Source organism: Chlorocebus sabaeus, chromosome 4 (assembly GCF_047675955.1).
Source record: "Chlorocebus sabaeus isolate Y175 chromosome 4, mChlSab1.0.hap1, whole genome shotgun sequence".
In the NCBI taxonomy this organism is placed as follows: domain Eukaryota; kingdom Metazoa; phylum Chordata; class Mammalia; order Primates; family Cercopithecidae; genus Chlorocebus; species Chlorocebus sabaeus.
The window spans coordinates 35,953,222-35,970,566 of NC_132907.1; the positions used below are offsets into that span (position 1 = coordinate 35,953,222).

Below are 17,345 nucleotides of genomic sequence, written 5' to 3' on the forward strand. Positions count from 1 at the left end.
AGGTGTGCACCACTATGTCCAGCTAATTTTTAAAATTTTTTGTAGAGACAGGATATCTCTATGTTGTCCAGGCTGGTCTTCAGCTCCTCTTCTCAAACGATCTTCCTGCCTTGCCCTCCCAAAGTGCTGAGAATACAGGTGTGAACTACCATGCCCAGCCGTAAACATGAAATTTATTTATGTTTTATGTACACCGTGTGCACATAGCCTGAATATAATTTTACACAATATTTTAAATAATTTTGTGCACAAAACCAAGTTTGTGTACATTGAAACATCAGAAAGCAAAGGAGTCACTATCTCAAGTCAGTGACCAAAAAGTTTTAGACTTTGGAGCATTTTGGATTTCAGAGCATCTTGAATTTTGGATTTTTGGTTTAGGATGCTCAACCTGTATATATGCATACATGCATATTTATGTAACATACATATGTAATATTACCTAAAACTTAGTAAAGACTCATATGTTAACTATTGTTTTTGTTGGTATTACTATGAGTAATAACTATTAGCATTTTCTCTCATATCTAAAATGCAGTTGGTAAATGCTAAACTCATAGGGTTGTTGTAAAGATTTTTAAAGTTGATAGATTTTAAATCCTTGGAACTGTGCCTTGTATATGGTGAACAATATTAAAGTGTTATCTTTCGTTATTTTCACTAATAGTAATAAAAAAGCACAATTGTATAGTATAGTAAACCTGTAATATAGTATCTGCTCAATAAATTGTTAATTAACTTTTTTTCATTTCCGTGTGTGTGTGTGTGTGTGTGTGTGTATCACTAAGGGAATTGATACTAATGTCATTTCATGCATTAGTGGTAACATTAATTATCTTTTTACACATTGGGCAAAAAAAAAAAAAAAAAAAAAAAAAAAAAAAAAAAAAAAAAAACAAGGCTGGCAAAACATCTTGGCCCAGAAGACTGCCTTCAGCAAAAAGACAAAATGTGAGTGAAGAGAATATGCCCATGAGAATTGAGAGGGTTGCATTTTGCATATTATGTATAGAGATTTGCCAGTTTCCCTTTCACAAACTATGACAGTGACACTGATTTTGGATGAGCAACCTGCATAATGCTTCAGGGGCACATCTCTTCTTCTAAGGCTGCAGGCTTGCCGATGAGACAGAACACAGGCTCAATTCCATCTGCTGTCATTTATCTGCCAATACAGATAGCAGACCTCTGTGGGTCTATTGGACAGCTAAAGCGACAGACTATATTTTAGCAACTGAAGAGGAACCACTTCAGATCACTAAAGGTGGAAAACACCTGATGACACCTTCAATCAAAAGAAATGAGTATCCAAAATCTGAAACATTAGGCCCCACAGTAAAATGGCTCTAGTGACAGAAAAAAAATACTACTTCTAACCCTTATAGAATGAACTTGTATTAAAGAGCTCAAAGAAAACTTTTATCACATTTATCTTCCACTTTTAATTAAAAGGCTTATTTCTGAATGCTAAAACTTTTGCTTTATTCACGTTTTAGAGGAAAAGAGAGGAAGAGAAACCACCTGTTACCTTCTTGATGCTGTAGCCGGCACCTGCCCTTGGTTGAAGATGAGTTTTGTGTGGTGTCTGGACCAAAAATAACGAGGCTTTTAAAAATTATTGTCCTAAAAACCAGCAGATTAAACTACTTTCTTTTTTCTCAGAGGTTTCACAAAGTATATGTTGTTTGGAAAGGCGAAGTCAGTGAAGAAAAAAGAGGAACCTCCCTAAATATTGCTGTTGTCATTTATAATGTAAGACTCGCTAGAATGAGATTATCTTAGGTATGAATGGAGAAAGGTAGGATGCATGCAGTGTGGAAGCAGCCAGATTCAACACACTAAAATCATTAACACATAAGTTTGTGTAGTTGTGTGTGCTTTTGAGAGGGAGAAGAGGAATTTTGCGTTCTTCATTCTAACCACTTGACCAATAACTGGGAATCATCTCTTTTATCCCTTATTTTTTCCCTTTGTTCTTTATGTTCTGTTCTTGAGGTGGTCTTTATCATAAAGTGCCTTTACATAGGCAGTATATAAGCTGTATGCAAAATTGAGTCCCCATCTCTGGCACTGATCTCAAAGTCCTGTTTGTTGTTATCAAATACCTTTGAATCTGTGTCTTCAAACTCTGCTTGGGTTCACTCAAATCAGTATATTTCTTTTCATATGTAAGTCTTTTGATTTCTGTCCTAGGTTGACTCTTTTCTGAGTTTCCTTTTACATCAGAAATTAACGTTTTCCTAATTATCCAATCTAGAAATTTTAGTCATCATTACTTTTTCTTTTCATTCGTTTTTAATATCCCATCCATCCTCAGGTTCAATTAATCCTTTCTTCAAACTCTACTCCCCCTGTCTTTCATTCTGCAGCTGAGTTCACATCACACAGGTCCTCATCCATTCATGCCAGGACTTCGACAGCAGATTCTAACAGATTCTAACCTCCAGACTCATTAAATTAATCCTACACACTATTTCCAGGTGACTTACTGAAAGTCTTCATTTGATCCTGTCACTCTCCATTTCATGACTCTCCCAGCAGGTCACAACTCACATATCTGCAGGAGACAGGAGCTATTCAGTGGAAAAGGTAGGGGGATCCTGGGCAAGGAGGGTATAGATATATCCTCACCTGCATAAGCAGTGACTTCTGAGCTCCTCACAGTTGTTAGCATGTGAAAACACAGGCCGGGGTTGTCAGGCTTTCTGATTTTTCAAGAGAACACAGAAATTAGACTTTTAAAAAGTTGATTCAATAAATATGATGGAAGGTATATTAGAGTTCTTTAGGAGAACAGAATTAATGGAATATATGTACACACACACACACACACACACAAGAACACACACATTTATATATCTATATAAAGGGTTGTTTATTAAGTATTAACTCACATGATCACAAGGTCCCGCAATAGGCCATCTGCAGGCTGAGAAGCAAGGAGAGCCAGTCCAAGTTCCAAAACTGAAGAACTTGGAGTCCAATGTTTCAGGGAAGGAAGCATCCAGCATGGGAGAAAGATGTAGGCTGGGAGGCTAGGCCAGTCTTTCTTTTCACGTATTTCCGCCGGCTTATATTCTAGCTGCCCTGGCAGCTGATAGATTGTGCCCATCCAGCTTAAGAGTGGGTCTGCCTTTCCCAGCCCACTGACTCAAATGTTAATCTCCTTTGGCAACACCCTCACAGACACACCCAGGATCAATACTTTGTATCCTTCCATCCAATCAAATTGACATTCAGTATTAACTATCACAGAAGGCATACTATGTTCTGAGCTTTCTTATCTGTACTGTAAAAAAAAAAAAAATACAGCAGTGAATGAAACCAACAAAATACTTTTGTGGACTTTATATTCCAGGTGGGAGTGAAAGACAAGAAAAAAATTTATATATTTTTTATATATGTAATATATATTTATATATCTATATTTAAAAATATATATGGGGAAGATTTTGTGATAAATACTATGAAGAAAAGTGTGTTCGAGAAGAGGTTAACGAATGTGTGTGTGGTGGGTGGTGGAATTTTAAGAGGTGTTAGGAACGACCTCATTCAGAAGGTAGCATGCGAATAAACATGAAGGAGGTACAAAAAGTTCTCCTGCCATCATAGAGGGATGGTAAGGTGCTGGTGGCTGGAGTGAAGAAGCAAAGTGGAGAATAAGGGAAAAAGTTGTAGATGAAACATAAGGGGACTCGTAGCTCTATTTATCTTACTAGTGGCTTTGCTTTATTAAACAAAGACCTTTAAACAGATGTTAACAAGATCACTCTGACTCCTAATTTGGAGATGACTTTAGGGAAATAAGGGAAGAAACAGAGAGACCAATGAGAAGCAGAAAAATTCTTTTCCTCAGGGTCTTTCTCATTGTTCTTCTCACTACCATCATCCTTTGGACAGACAGGTACTCTTTTTAACTCAATGTGATCTAAATGTGGGTTTAAAAAAAAATCCTTTTCTTTTTTTAACAACTGAGACAAAGCAGGAATTTTAAAGCAACACTTTACTGACAAACTATGTAGAATCAAAATAACATGAAACTAGATAATTTGTCCTATAATAGGAGATATTTTATTCAAATGAAGTCCCTTAGGAGAAACTCTTCTTCTGACTCCCTCTTCACACTGGACAGCAGAGGCCATCTTTAATCTTCCCACAAGAGAGGGCTCTATAAGACATAGTCATTGCTCAAGAGATTGAGAATCAAGACAGAGAAGTTTAGTCTCCTTCTGTGCTTACTTAAGGCTCACCTCCTTAACTCTGATTTCCTCTCCGGGAAATCCCTATTGCTCTGGTGATTGTATACTGGGATTTATACAACGTTTAGGGAAGTGTAACCTACTCAAAATATCCAAATATAGCAGCATAATTCTAATACTCTAATAAGAGGCACATCGACATATTTTTGAGGATGGGGAAAGATCATTAAATAACAGTATGAGTCATATTATGTCCTCAGTAAATATTAGTTACCTTGTCTTCCTCTCAGAGTGACTTTCACCACCCTCTGTAACTCATCTAGCCTTATCTAATGGGAGGCCTCTTTTTTTTGGATGGCATGACTACATAATTTCAAGCTATTTCTTATGTTATTTGCCCTGTCTTAAATATCTTCCTCTTAACTCCTTCTCATACAAACCTTAAAGCTCTTCCATAGGTCACAACAACTTATAAGGTCTTTTACCTAATTGAACTCAACACTGATGTCTTCTCTTTGCTGTACATTTGTATGTCTAGACCAATCATTTTTCATATAATATGAAACTTTTGGATATAAAAATATTAACTTCTTGAAAGATAGTAACCCTGATTTGCTCTTTATACTTTAACTCCTTTTGTTTCTTTGTTTTTAAATCCACTGTGCAAAGCTGTTTATGCAACAGAAATTTAGTAAATACTCTGTGAACGTCTGAAATATCCATTCATCGATCCACTCACTCAAAAACATTACCATACACTTTGTCATGCATTGCTAGATATTCAAGCATGAAAATCAAACAATAGTGAAGAATAATTTATTGTAAATGTTATTTTTCAGGGAAGAGAACACTAGAAATAACTTCTTGAGAAATTGGTTTGGGAAAATAGTATATCCAAAATTAGAGAGCGCCATCTTGTGGGCAAGTGAGTATCTCACACAAATAATTTTAAGTTGCAAAACTAGTAGAATTTCTTCTCCTTTTTTCTTACAATTCAAATCTCCTTTTTACAATAAATATTTGGATTGATACATAATTATACATATTTAGGAGGTACATGTGATATTTTGATTCATGCATACAATGTGTAATGATCAAATCAGGGTATTTAAGGTTACCATCACCTCAAACACTTATTATTTTTTACATTGGGAACACTTCAGCTCTTCCAGATATTTTGAAATATACAATAAATTATTGTTAGCTATAGTCACCTTTCTGTGTTATCAAACACTAGAACTTATTTCTTCTATCTAACTATATGCTCATACCCACTAACTAACCTCTCTTCATCCCACCTCTCTCTTCCCAGCCTCTGGTAACCATCATTCTACTCTCTACCTCAAAGAGATCCACTGTTTTAGCTCCCACATATGAATGACAACATGCCATATCTGTCTTTCTCTGCCTGGCTCATTTCACTTATTGTAATGACCTCCAGTTCTATCAAGGACACTTAGGTTGATTCCATATCTTGGCTATTGTGAATAGTGCTGCAATAAACATGGGGGTGCAGGTGTACTTTTAATATACTCATTGCCTTTCCTTTGAATAAATACCTAGTGGTGGGATTGCTGGATCATATGATAGTTTTATTTTTAGTTTTTTGAGAAACTCCCATACTGTTTTCCTTTGTGGCTGTACTAATATACATTCCCACCATCAGTGTATAGGAGTTCTCTTTTCTCAGCATCCTTCCTAGCATCAAATAAAATCTTTTAAAGAGGCTCTCTCTGTCCTAGCTGAAGAACAGAAAATATATATTAAAATTTTATATAATTATAAACAATCCTTAGAAACTAATTGTATTATTTACAATTTACTTTTAAATTTCTTGAATATATAAAAATGAAGGCTTAGCAAATAAATTACTAAATATCATAAACATGACTTATACTTTTCATAAGAAAGCTTATAAAACTGTTAATGAAAAGGAGACAGAATTCTTAGAGATTATCTCTTTAAGGGATCTATCACTTTTTGGGTATCTCAGGGTGCTTTGAAAATTTGATTAAATCAAATCTCTCTTGAAAAATGTAAACATACACACAATTTTTCAGTTTTAATTTTTCAATTTTTCAATTTTTTAGTTTCAAGGGCTTCACCAACTCCCCTGCGGTTGACTCATGAACCCATTCATGAACTTCATATTTTAAATACTTACATTTTACATAATACACCATTAAAGTCTAGAAGATTTGGGGGTAAAAACTAAAATTAGATTCCATTATCTCTTCATCCCCAAAACCTCATGCTCACACAATTTTATAAGATAGATCAAATCATGATGAAATGTATTTGAGTTCCTAAGCTAAATCTTAAAACTTATAGTTTCTAGGCTATTAATGTTCCTTACATCAACAAAAATAAAAATTTAATATTAGGTTCATGTCATTCATGGTATATCTGTCACAAATACCCTTGATGCCCATTCTATCCAAAATAAAAGATATGTTATGGATTTCCTTCTTTTTCAGGGCTGGGTAGAATTCCAGTGTGTGACTGTGTGTGTGTGTGTGTGTGTGTGTGTGTGTGTCTGTGTGTGTCTGTACCACATTTTCTTTATCCATTCATTGTTGATGAACACTTAGGTTGATTCCATATCTTTGCTATTTTAAATAATGCTATCATGAACATGGGAGTGCAAATATCTTTTCGACACACTGATTTCATTTTCTTTGGATATATACCTAGTAGTGAGATTGCTGGATAATATGGTAGTACTATTTTTAGCTTTTAAAGAACCTCGATGCTGTTTGCCATAATGGCTATGCTAATATACATTCCCACCAACAGTGTAAACGTCTTCTGTTTTCTCCACATCCTTGCCATCTTTCATCTTTTTTGTACTAACCATTCTAACAGGTATGAGGTGATATCTCATTGTGGTTTTAGTTTGCATTTCCCTGATTATTAAGTGATGTTGAACATTTTTTCATATACCTGTTGGCCGTTGGTATGGCTTCTTTGGAGAAATGTCTGTTTAGATCCTTTTCTTGTTTTTTAATTAAGTTATTTGTTTTCATACTGTTGACCTTTTTGAGTTCCTTATATATTTTGGAAATCCTGTCATTTGGGATCACATGGATGAATCTGGATGATGTTACGTTAAGTGAAATAAGCCAGGCACAGAATGACAAACACCACATGATCTCATTTAAATGTGAAAGCAAAAAGGTCAGACTCATAGAAACAGAATAAAAAGGTTGTTACAAGGGCTGGTGGGTGGGGGCTGAAGATTGGGGCAATGTTGGTCAAAGGACACAAAATTTCAGTTGAACAGGAGGAATAAGTTCCAGAGATCTGTTGTACATCAGGGTGACTATAGTTAATAACAACACATTGCATACTTGAAAATAGCTAAAAGAATAGGTTTTAAGTGTTCTTGCCACAAAAAGAAGATAAGTTTGTGAGGTAATGCATAGATTAATTAGCTTGATTTGGCCACTTCACAATATATACATCTATCAAAATAACATGTTTTACATCATAAATATATAAATTTTTATTTGTCAATTTTTAAACATATATATACATTTTAGAATTATGGCTTAGCCTTGGGTTAATGAAGTTGTGACAGCATGAGGTTTATAAAACTGAACAAAGAACCCCGAACCATACCCACCCTAGCTATGGAAATACAATGGAACTGTTAGTTTTGTTTCCTCTTTCTTTCTCATTGAGAAATCGTGTCCCTTCATAAAAACCATTTCTCCTTGTCAAATCACTGGGGCTCTTTTTTCTCCATTATTATTTATAATATTTTATGTTTTATTCATCTCTTGCTAGTATGAACCTTAGTAATCTAGGTTAGTATTTCCCAAAGTAGGTTTTGTGGAATGCTAATATCAACAGGTACTACATGCAAAATGGTCGCATGGTCAAATAAGCTGAGCTTCATAAAATTAAACTGATATATTACTGGAAGCTAAATAAATATTGTAAATCTCCAGGAAGGAGATACACATGCGAAATATTGCAAACTTTATTAAACATGTAATTTTTTGTTTGTTTACAGAGTATCTAATGGGGTTGGGTGCTCCCCAGAGAACATTATGGCACGTGCTGAACTAGAGATAAAAAAAGATAGATTTATACATACGTGCAGATTGCTTGGACAAGTTTCAGCAGGATGGTGAGAAATTGATTTCTAGAGTAGAATATTCTGGGAAATGAGGTTTTTTTTTATGTTAAATGATCCTAATTCAAATATTATGATTAATTTTAAGTTAGCAGGCAATTTGATATAATGGAGAAAGCACTCACCTGAAACAGAGTTAACGTGTTTTATTCCTTGGTACAGTCATGCTGGTTTTTAAGTGATTAGCAATTCATTTTACCTTTCCACCTAAGGTAAAGGAATTCTTGTAGGAGTAATAGAAGCCCTGTCATTTATATAAAACTTAGATTAAGATGCTTTGTGCAGCAATTCCCATGGCATATTTCTTTTTGTCTTTTCTCTTTCTCTTTGTTTCCCTCCCTCCCTCCCTTCTTCCCTTCCTCCTGCCCTGCCCTTCTTTTCTTTTTCTTTCTTTCTTTCTTGACGAGGTCCTGCTTCGTCCCCCAGGCTGGAGTACCTGGGCTCAAGGTATCCTCCCACCTCAGCCTCCCAGAAATCCTGGGATTGCAGATATGAGCCATCATGCCCAGCCCCAAGTCATATTCTAAAACATGGCTTACTCTGATATTAACTGCCATCTACAGGGGAATGGCCTACTTACTCTGCAGATGCTCTCTACCTTCTAGAATAGTCACATTCCAATTAGTATATTTAAAGTTCTTAGAAGTTGTGTAATAAAAAAATATTTTCTTTAAGATTTTGAAGTCAATATTTATAAATTATTTGACTCTCTAGTCTTTTTCTTATTTTTATTATTCAACTGGACTTTTACCATCTCAAAAACTAGTATTCAATGTACCAGTTTGGAAAATGTTCTTATGCCTTTTCTACTTTTGATAGATAAAATTGTTTTTAATTCATGCTAACAGATGAACAAATAATCTAAAAAAATGGACTCCTAATTAATTGTGAATTATGAATTAGTAGTGAATTGATCGCATGTTCATATTATCTGTAATTAAATAGAGGAATTTAAAAGAAGAGGTGTGAGAATGGGAGAGAAGCCTGCCTCCCTGCATCCTATCTAAGGCTCCTGTTTCTACCCACGGCCCCTACCACAGAAACACCCAAGATTTATTTTCTAGAGAAATGTTCTCAGAAAGGGTCAGGATTCTGAGAGAGAAGATGTAGCACCCTGCAGGGATGAGGTGAAACAAGGAATGAAGAGAATGTCTGTGTTGCAGGTCTGGTTCTCTGAGAGACTCTGAGATAGACAGAGATTGGGATACACAGTGTTTATGGGGAAATGCTCTCAGTGTGAATACCACTGGAAGAAGAGTAGGAATAGGGTTAAAGGCTCAGTGGAGGCCTCTTCTGGCTCAGTTGGGGTTTCTAAAACTTAGGGGAAGAGGTTAGGACTCTATACTACCTCCTTCCCATTTATTGAATAGCCATTGTTTGCAGGCTGCTCTGTATACATGGGTATAATCTTGGGCAGGAGCAGTATACCCTCTACTGGAGAAACATATGCTGAGGGGAATCTGGGCAGTGCATTTCAACATCAAGAATAGCATCATGAATGCAGAAACCTCATCTCCTCCCCCACCCTCTACCTAAAATGAAAGTAATCAGATTAATGATAAATTACCTAAAAGAATAGATGCTGGAAAACAATAGAGTAATGGCTTCAGTATTTTGAAGGAATTTAAACTTCAACATAGACTCCTTTAGCAAGTCAAACTATGAACTAGTGTAAAGACAGAATAAAGTCATCTTTAGCGAGGCAAGATCCGAAAAATGTAAAATATTAATACTATTCACTTCATTTGCCACTTGAGCTTCTATAAAATGTGACCCACAAAGGCAGGAAGCTATCAAAAAGGAAATCATGAGATCCAATAACCAACACAGGAGACAGCAGAGAGAATGCTTAGGTTGTCAGGTTTCTAGCGGGCCTAGAAAGCAACTAGCCAATAAGTACGGATTGAAGCAAGAGTATAGGATGTTGAGGAGGAGGCCTGAAAAGAGAAAATGAAATAGATAGATTATCCAATTTGCTAGAGCATCTGAGGGGGTGGCAGATATGAGTACCATTTGGAAAAGAACCAAAGCAATTATTAACTACAAGCAAAACAGAAGTTGAGCCATAAAGCAAATATGTCGGTATTACATACATAGTAAATAAGATTTTTATGTAGTAAAAATATGTAAACAGTGATAGTTAATTTACCTAAAAATTATGATGTAACTAGGTGAAAAAAGGGAAAGGGAGATCAGTATAAGATAATTAAATCTTTATTATGACAAGAAATGAATAGATAATGGCTAAAAATATTGAAAATCAAGAAATAAAAACAGTATAAGCATATTACATAGAATTACAAAATGACTTGAGAAAGGGCATTCAGCATGAATATATATAGTATAGTTTTGCGGACTGTTTTTTAAATAAGGCTTTCAGTATAATTTTAAAATTATATGTGCACAATTTCTCTATTTATCCTGATGGGTGAGTTAAATTGCCCTGACAACCTCTAAATCTTGTAACAACAAAGGTAATAGTGATTGTTGTTTCTCATACTACATGTCATCCACAGGGAGCTCTGCTGCACAGCCTCCTCACTCTGGTACAGAAACTGACAGGGTTACCATCATGGACTTTGCTGACCCTTCTGGCAGAAGGAGAAAGGGGAAGAGGTGGAGAGTCTCACACCAGCAAATCAATGCTTGGCCACTGATTGGCCAGAATCAGTCATGTGGCTCCATTCAACCACAAGAGGGTTATTAAGTACATCTACATGTGTCCTGAGGGTGGAGAGCTAGAAAGATAGAGCCAGCAGCTCTAATGGTTGCCCCAATTTCTCTTATGATAATTGTTAAGTAAAAATAAAATAGGGCTTGGCACAGTGGCTCACACCTATAATCCTAGCACTTTGGGAGGCCCAGGTGGGAAGATTGCTTGAGTCCAGGAGTTCATGACCAGCCTGGGTAACATGGCAAGACACCGTCTCCTCAAAATATAAAAAAATTAAAAAAAAAAAAAAAAGTAGCCAGGCATGGTGGCATGGGCCTGTAGTCTCAGCTACTTGGAAGGCTGAGGCAGGAGAATCACTTGAGTCCAGGAAGTTGAGACTGCAGTGAGCCGTGTTTGCACCACTGCATTTCAGTCTGGGTGACAGAGGGAGACCCTATCTCAAAACAAATACAAGAACAAAAATGGTTTACTTCTAGTTAAAAATTTTATTTAAAATTAAAAATTCCTATGGATAATAAGCATGTAAATATTTGTGTGATAAATATGTATGTATATGAGTAAAATATGTATATAAACAAATATACATATGGATTTTATATATATATACAGTTTATATTTTTATATTTTTTTCATGTATGTATTATTGAGTCCTTAAACAAATGATTTTTGAATGACTTCTATTTACCAGGCATTGTTCCAGGTTCTAGGTATTCAATAGTGAACAAAACAGACAGACACCCCTTTTTCTGTGTAGCTTATATGGAGTGGTAGGGACAGAGAGACTCAGTAAGCATAGTAAATAAATACATTGTGTAGCGTGTTATAAGGCTATCAGTGCTGGAAAACAAATGGTGCAATAGCAGGGGAGTTCAAAGTAGAGGCTGAGAATATGGTTGGAATTTGCAATAGGGAAATAGAAGGGGTCCTTTGAGACAAGAATTGATGGGGAGTGGGGATATACTTGTGGACAGAATGGGCAGGGAATGTAAATATCCTGAGACTGGAGCAGGCTTGCTATTTTCCAGGAATAGCTGGAAGGCTAGTGAGGCTGAAGTGAGGTCGTGAAGGGGACATAATAGGGGGCATCATGTGAGTATATGGGATGCAGAGACCATGCTAAAGACTGCCATACTCTCAGTTAATTGATTGAACTCCGAATGAAACACTTGAATTCACACTGGGAAATAAATTGCCCAGCATCTAGAAGATGATTAATATTTCATATAAACCAACTTGGTCACACTATGAAGATGGAAATGTAAAACTTGTTACTTTTCTAGCCATTATTAATTGCTTAAAGCTCTTCCATGTTTTATATACTGCACTAAGCATCTATGTTTCAGCAAAGTATTGGCGTAAAATAAAGCTTACAGGATGGCACGAAGGCAATATTTTTTGAGTTTCTACAGCATGCCACAAAATGACTTCAATGCTTACAATAACTCAATTACATAAATATAATGTCCCCATTTTATAGGCGAAAATACTGAGGCTCAACAGGCATAAAATGACTTGAGTTACCAGGCTACAGTAGAACTAGGATTTAAACCCAGGTCAGTCTGACCCCAAAACCTTTTCTTTTTTCCTTGTTTGGATTTAGTGCCCCCAAAAATGTCTTGTAATGCAGATTTCCTGGGTCCAGGGAATTATTTAAGTTTTTGTTCTAAAAACTTCCTTATGAAGCAGACTACATATGGAAAATGACCCTATGCACAGTGAGATTTAGATTTGGCCTTTAGAGAATGTCACTGCCAGCCCTGTTGGTATCTATAAGAACCAATAAGCATTATTTACAGAGAATGATATACACAGTGATAATTAAGAAATAACAATATTTATGATGACAGTTTTGCCAAATTTACTAGAAAAAAAAATCCTCTGATTTGAGATTTATTGTTCTTTTCTTTTGCAGGTAAGTTTGGAATTTTTTTGCTTATGGAATAGAGGTATGGTATCACTTTTTTCTGAATTTTATTTTAATTGCTTTTAACATTGGGCACCTTTAATAAGTAATATGTTTCAGCACCCATTCAGTTGTTGTTGTTGTATATATTTGGAAAGTAACATTGTGGGTTTGCATTATTTGATTCAGAAATTTGACATATGTGATTCCATATGGTAAATCTATGCAGTGTTTGTATTTGGGTTTGTGTTTAAATGATTTCTGTGTCAAATACAGGGAAGAGGATTGTAGTGGGTGATTGGTGTCAGGGAAATGGGGGACTGTAAAGAACAGAGTAAAGAATATTCATGTAATGAAAGATTGAAAGGCTGAGAAGGGCAACTCCAGGCATGTAATCTACAATGGCCATGAATGTATGTCACGAGAAAAATATGTCTTTTCATGAACAAAATAATCAACCAAAAACTGTTTTCATTCACTTTTCTAAGCCCCTAGTTTTTCGTTTTCTCCTATTATTGTAAAAAATTTCTGGCCAGGCTATTGCTGATATGTACCTTTGAAGAAAAGAATGGCTGTAACTATTCTGAAACAGAAGTCACATATTAAGTTAGAAAGCGATAAAATAGATCCATTTCCTGGAAACCATATTAAAAAAAAAAAGCTCTTATGAACTATACGTCAACTATTTCAGATAAGGAGTAAGATGTTTCAATAAAGCTTCCAGATACACAAAAGAGAGGATAAAATATTAGAGGGACTTAGAAAGACGTGATATTTGCACTGAGGAAAGAAGGTATCCTGTAAGTTGACCACACAGGACCGTGGCTTTATTATTGCGCACTGTGCTTTCGTTAGTATATAAAAGAGGTGATTGTGTGAAATTTAAATCAAGCATGGACTTAAACTAAATTCCATATTAATTATAAATGGTATGTTTACTTTATTTGAGAAAGATCATGTATGTTTCTCAAAATAATTGCAAATATTATTATTAATTGTCTAAAAATAGGAATGAGGATACTGATTATCTAAGTTCTAGCTAAGAGATGAGGTAGCAAAGGAGGAAAAAGTTCTTCAGTTCCTGGTCTTGATGGGTAAAGAGCTTTCATCTCATTATATTCTCTCCAATATAATCATATTAATGTCAAAGTCATCAGAACAGAGTTGATATTATCATGCTAAGTAAATATTACAAAAATAAAAAACAATGAATGGTTTCACTAAAACTACAAAGTTTGTACCTGGACCACAAAACTAATGGACTGGCCCACAAAGGTCTTTGTTTTAACTGGTATTCCGGGGGTCGATGGAAAGGGAGTGGAATCAAAGGACGTTGTAAAATGTCATGGTATCCAATCTAATTATCAGAGCTCTAGCTCCAGGGTCAGCAAACTTTTTCTGTGACCAGCCAGATAGTAAATATTTTAGCCTTTTGGGATCATAAGAACTCTGAAGTAACTACCTAACTCTGCTGTTGCAGAGCAAATGCAGTTATCCGTAGACAATCTGTAATGAATGAGCCTGATACGTTCTAATAAACTTTCTTTACAAAAAGAAAAAAAGTAGTAGGCAGGATTTGCCCTGTGGTCGTTTCCAACCCCTACTCTAGCTCCCTTTGAAATAAAAAAAATTAAGTTAGCCTTAAAAATTTTGGAACAAGATGTATGTTGGTCCCCTTCAGATACAGATAAACACTTGGTCTAAGAATGAAATGGTGTTCAACTGGAGTTTAGAAGCAAGATATGAACTTCTCAAAAGCTTTGATGAATTTAAACACTAGAGGGCACAAAAGGACATTTTTAAAAAAGTCAAGGACCTCTTGTAAACAGAACACTACAATTATGAGAAACTGCCTGAAGTAGAGCAATATGACCTCAATGTGCATAATTTGTTTGAAATGTCAGCCTGTAGCTCTTGTGACCTCACTGACCACAAAAACTTGAAGTGGTTGACCAACTTCATGTTGCTGTAATAATAGCCACATGGCTTTCTTCTTTTTTTCCTACTTCTTTCTCTCTCTCTCTTTTTTTTTTTTTTTTTTTTTTTAAATTGCTTTTGGCCTTTTCATAAAATAGGGCCAAAATTGAGTATTTATATGATGGGATTTTTTTTCATCTTTTAATAATTTTTTGTTTGTTTGTTTGTTTTGTTTTTGAGACGGAGTCTCACTCTGTTGTTGCCCAGGTTAGACTGCAGTGGCACGATCTCAGCTCACTGCCAGCTCCACCACCCGGGGTTTATGCCATTCTCCAGCCTCAGCCTTCCGAGTAGCTGGGACTACAGGTGCCTGCCACCACGCCTGGCTAATTTTTTGTATTTTTAGTAGAGAGGAAGGGTTTCACCATGTTAGCCAGGATGGTCTCGATCTCTTGACCTTGTGATCCGCCCGCCTCGGCCTCCCAAAGTGCTGGGTTTACAGACGTCAGCCACCATGCTGGGCCTCTTTTAATAATTTTTAATTGCCTTAGATTCTGACTAATTTTCATGTGGTAAGTCTTCTTTGTAGTAAATAAGTTATTTTGAATTATGTTGTGTCAATATTTACAAAATCATAATAAAATGCATATGATTTATGCATATAATAATGCATATTGACAGATGTCATCTGTTACATTGATTTTTGAACTAATTTGAAAGTTTTATTTCAGAAAAATGCTTAAAAATCAGCAGAAGCCTGAAGCCTCAAAATTACTCCTACTCTTTAACATATGGACACAAAGATGGTAGGAGTAGACACTGAGGACTCCAAAAGCGGGGAGGGGAAAGGGGAATAAGGGATGAAATACTACCTACTGGGTACAGTGCTCACTACCAGGGTAATAGGATCAGCACCGCCCCAAACCTCAGCATCACACAATATGCCCATGTAACAAACCTACACGTGTAGCCCCTAAATCTAAAATAAACATTGATATTTTTAAAATTCTACCCTTTAGTAATTCTGGTTGTAGATATTTGGATTATGGAAGTAATTTGGGATATTAAAATATTTATGTTCAAAGATACTCACCATAAAAATGCCTATAATATTGAGAACCTAGGTATATTTTACATATTTCACATAAACTAATGTTTAAATAAATTTTGATATTAGACCCAGCCAATAGAATCTTCTCAGCCATTAAAAATGTTTTCAAATGACATCAAATGATAGAGAAAATGGCTTATAGTAAACCATGAATGCAAAGCAGAATCCAAAAATTATATACATCAAATCTCAATTGAATGTTAAAATTAGATGCAGAAATATATGTATATACATATACAAATAAAGAAAATGAGCCAAATTTACAAGTTGCCTCTGGGTATAGGTGATTTTTTTTTAAATTTACTTTTCTGAATCTTCCAAATTTCTGTCATGAATATTTATCATTTGTATGGTCATAAAAAATAAATATTATTCAAACAGAAAACCATTTTTGCATTCTGACAGCACTTTTTTTGGTGTGATTCTTAGATCAGTGGTGCTAAAAGTCAGAAGGTTATAAGGAAATTACTTATGTATCAGACAATCAATTTAAATGAACTATTGATTGTTAGGCAGACACATCATTAGAGTCACTTTTTTAGCCCTGGGATGGGATGATTTGTCTCAGGTTTGGGTGTTGTGGCTTAGTTGCCATGCACTAGGCAGTGAAGACCAGGAAGGAAACAAGGGCCTGCTGGAGAGGCCTGAAGTGCTGATATTGAACACAGACTTCCCTATAAGCTGCCTGGACTGTGGTAAAGCAGGACACATCTCACACACACACAGACACACACATGGACACACACACTCGTGCTCCTCTATCCTTTTTCTCTTCCAAATCTGCTTTCTGCCCTTGCCTTTCCCTATAAATGGGTGTGTGTGGAGAGGAGGTGGAGAGACAGCAGGGGTCTGAAAGATGCTAACTTGGACTTTGTCCTGAGCAAAGAATTCCTTAACAATGACCTGGTATAAAAATTTTGAAGAAATCTCATAAATAATATGGGCAAAAATGTGACAGCCATGTGCCACAATGCAAAATCTTGTCACTAGTTTCAGCCCAGCTTTTCCTCATGATTGTTTTGAGTAGCATGAATTATCCTCTAAAAATGTTGGGTTTTATTCCTTTTTCATTTTGCACAAACATACCTAAAAGGGTGAATATAGTATAAGCAAATACACAATGTAGGAACTATGAGGAATATTTTTTCTTAATTCACTATGTATTTTTCTAACAGTTTTCTTAGAGCTTTTAATCCTTAGAACCTAGGAGACGAAGGACTGTATACTTGTGTTTACTTTTCTTTCTTTTTTAATTCTGAGTTCTCTTTTTTAACATTTAAGTTCAGGGGTACATGTGCAGGTTTGTTATATAGGTAAACTTGGGTCACAGGGGCTTGCTGTACACAGTATTTTGTCACCCAAGTATTAAGCCTAGTACCCATTAGTTAGTTTTCCTGATC

General features: G+C 35.6%; 1 protein-coding gene across 6 annotated transcripts in view; it reads left to right on the forward strand.

The window, feature by feature from the left end:
* PDE4D (phosphodiesterase 4D) overlaps nucleotides 1-17,345 on the forward strand; it is an 814,938-nt gene that overhangs the window by 384,836 nt on the left and 412,757 nt on the right. The window contains exon 1 of one of the 6 annotated variants that reach the window (XM_073014751.1): nucleotides 12,944-12,960. The exons of the other annotated variants lie outside the window; for them this stretch is intronic. The gene's annotated coding sequence lies outside the window, so the exon portion shown is untranslated. Of the gene's footprint in view, nucleotides 1-12,943; nucleotides 12,961-17,345 lie in introns of those variants that run through there. 6 annotated transcript variants of the gene reach the window in all.